Here is a 2500-nt window from a genome sequence, read left to right on the forward strand (position 1 = left end):
ACACCAAGCCATTCAAGCCATGCGTTGCCTTACCTTGGAATTGCTCATCATCCAATGCATTCCGAGAAAGTGAGTGTAGGCGAGGCTAAGGATGGCTTGCCTTGCCTTGCCTTGCATTGGCATGCCATGCCCAAGTTGTGGCCTACACCAAGCCATTCAAGCCATGCGTTGCCTTACCTTGGAATTGCTCATCATCCAATGCATTCCGAGAAAGTGAGTGTAGGCGAGGCTAAGGATGGCTTGCCTCGCCTTGCCTTGGCATGCCGTGCCCATGATGTGGCCTTGACCAAGCCATTCAAGCCATGCGTTGCCTTCGCCTTGGCATGCCGTGGCCTTGCCTCGCCATGCGATGCATTCCGACAAAGTGACGCGAAGCGGAAGCCTATCATGGCGTAAAAATGTCGACAAAATTTTTCGACATTTGAATAATGGGGTTTGACAAGGTTTGAAAAATTCAATACAAATGGTAGGCTTGAATGTCGACAAAGTGACGCGAAGCGGAAGCCTACCACGGCGTAAAAATGTCGACAGAATTTTTCGGACCTTGTCCTGCCATGGGCTGCGCGCAGCATGCCGGCAGCCTGTGCGCAGCGTGCGCACAGCATGTCGGCAGCGTGCGCGCTGCTGAGACTGTCGACAGAAATTTTCGAAACTTGTCCTGCCATGCGCGCGCGCAGCGTGCGCACAGCATGCCGGCAGCGTGCGCGCACCATGCCGGCAGCGTGCGCGCACCATGCCGGCAGCGTGCGCGCACCATGCCGGCAGCGTGCGCGCAGCTTGCGCGCAGCGTGCTGATTCTGTCGACAGTGAGGCTAGCGAAACTTGTCCTGCCATGGCGTGCGCGCAGCCTGTGCGCGCAGCTTGCGCATCTGTCGACAGTGAGGCTAGCGAACTTGTCCTGCCATGGCATGCGCTGTGCGCAGCCTGTGCGCAGCGTGCACGCAGCTTGCGCATCTGTCGACAGTGAGGCTAGCGAAACTTGTCCTGCCATGGCATGCGCGGCGCCTGCGCGCAGCCTGCGCGCAGCATGCGCACAACATGCGCACAGGCTGTGCGCAGCGTGCGCGGAGCTTGCGCGCAGCTTGCGCATCTGTCGACAGTGAGGCTAGCGAAACTTGTCCTGCCATGGCATGCGCGCAGCGTGCGCGCAGTCTGTGCGCAGCATGCGCGCAGCCTGTGCGCAGCGTGCGCGCAGCTTGCGCATCTGTAGACAGTGAGGCTAGCAAAACTTGTCCTGCCATGGCATGCGCGCAGTCTGCGCGCAGCATGCGCGCAGCATGTGCGCAGCATGCCGGCAGCATGGTTCCAGGTTTTTTCAAATGTCGACAGAATTTTTCAAATCTTGTCAAACCCCGTTTTTATTGAAATTTCCTCGCACAATAAGCTCCCCATAAGTAGTCTATGATTTTTAGGACCTTCTCCAACTTACAAAACTAAAAAATTCCTCCCGGATTTGTTTTAATGATTTTTTCAATTTTACGACTTCTAAAACTAATAAAAAATACTTCCCGACTTCAAAAATTTATGAAACTTTTTCCCATCATAGATTGCATGTTTCTTAGTATCCCTGCAAAAAATCACGTCCAAATACCTTGTATTGAATTATTTAGAGCCCATTATGACTCCTCGCGCATAGGTGATGTCTCTTCCTGTCAAAGGGCTAAATGCATAAAATGCTATATAGGGGGGTGTGTGTTGCCTGCATATGCATGGCAGCCCATGCCTTCCTAGCTGCAGCCCCCTTCCCCCACGCCACACCCATGTCATGTTGCCTCGATATGTTGCCTCGGTATTATGGGTTTGGTGTCGGGGTCGGGGGGCTGCCACCCATGGCGGTGGTGGCCGGAATCCGGCCGCCGCCACCACGCCGCCGCCATGGGTGAGGGAGGAAAAAAAAGGCGTGGAAAGTTGCGAAATGGGGTTGTCTAGGCTATTTTTTGGCATGGGAGAGCATGGAGTGCTAGGAACTCCTTCTCAAATGCACGGGCATGTCGACCACAACCTCATTTCGCAACAACAACCACCCGTGTGGGGTGGCGGTGGGTGGATAGTCGCGGATTGGGGCTTGCCAAGCCAATGTTTTCAAAAAATTTCATCAAAATTAAAAACAAATGTTTTGTTGCCTTCGGATTTGTGGGCGAGCGGCGAGTCGGAGTGGAGCTGGTAAAGTTTAACCTCGGTGTGCACGGTTGTTTTTAGAAACTCAATCCAATGCCGGGGACGTTGAAAGTGACGCTCTTATGAGTTGCAAACCCGCAAGATTTAAAGAACCTTTTCAAAACAATTTCAAACCAACAAGATTTAAAAACAGAAATTTTCATCAAAATGAAAAACAAATGTTTTGTTGCCTTCGGACTAGTGGGCGAGCGGCGAGTCGGAGTGGAGCCGGTAAAGTTTAACCTCGGTGTGCACGGTTGTTTTTAGAAACTCAATCCAATGCCGGGGACGTTGAAAGTGACGCTCTTATGAGTTGCAAACCCACTAGATTTAAAGAACCTTT

The sequence above is a fragment of the Prunus avium genome, unplaced genomic scaffold (assembly GCF_965620075.1).
Source record: "Prunus avium unplaced genomic scaffold, drPruAviu1.hap1.1 HAP1_SCAFFOLD_52, whole genome shotgun sequence".
Taxonomy (NCBI): domain Eukaryota; kingdom Viridiplantae; phylum Streptophyta; class Magnoliopsida; order Rosales; family Rosaceae; genus Prunus; species Prunus avium.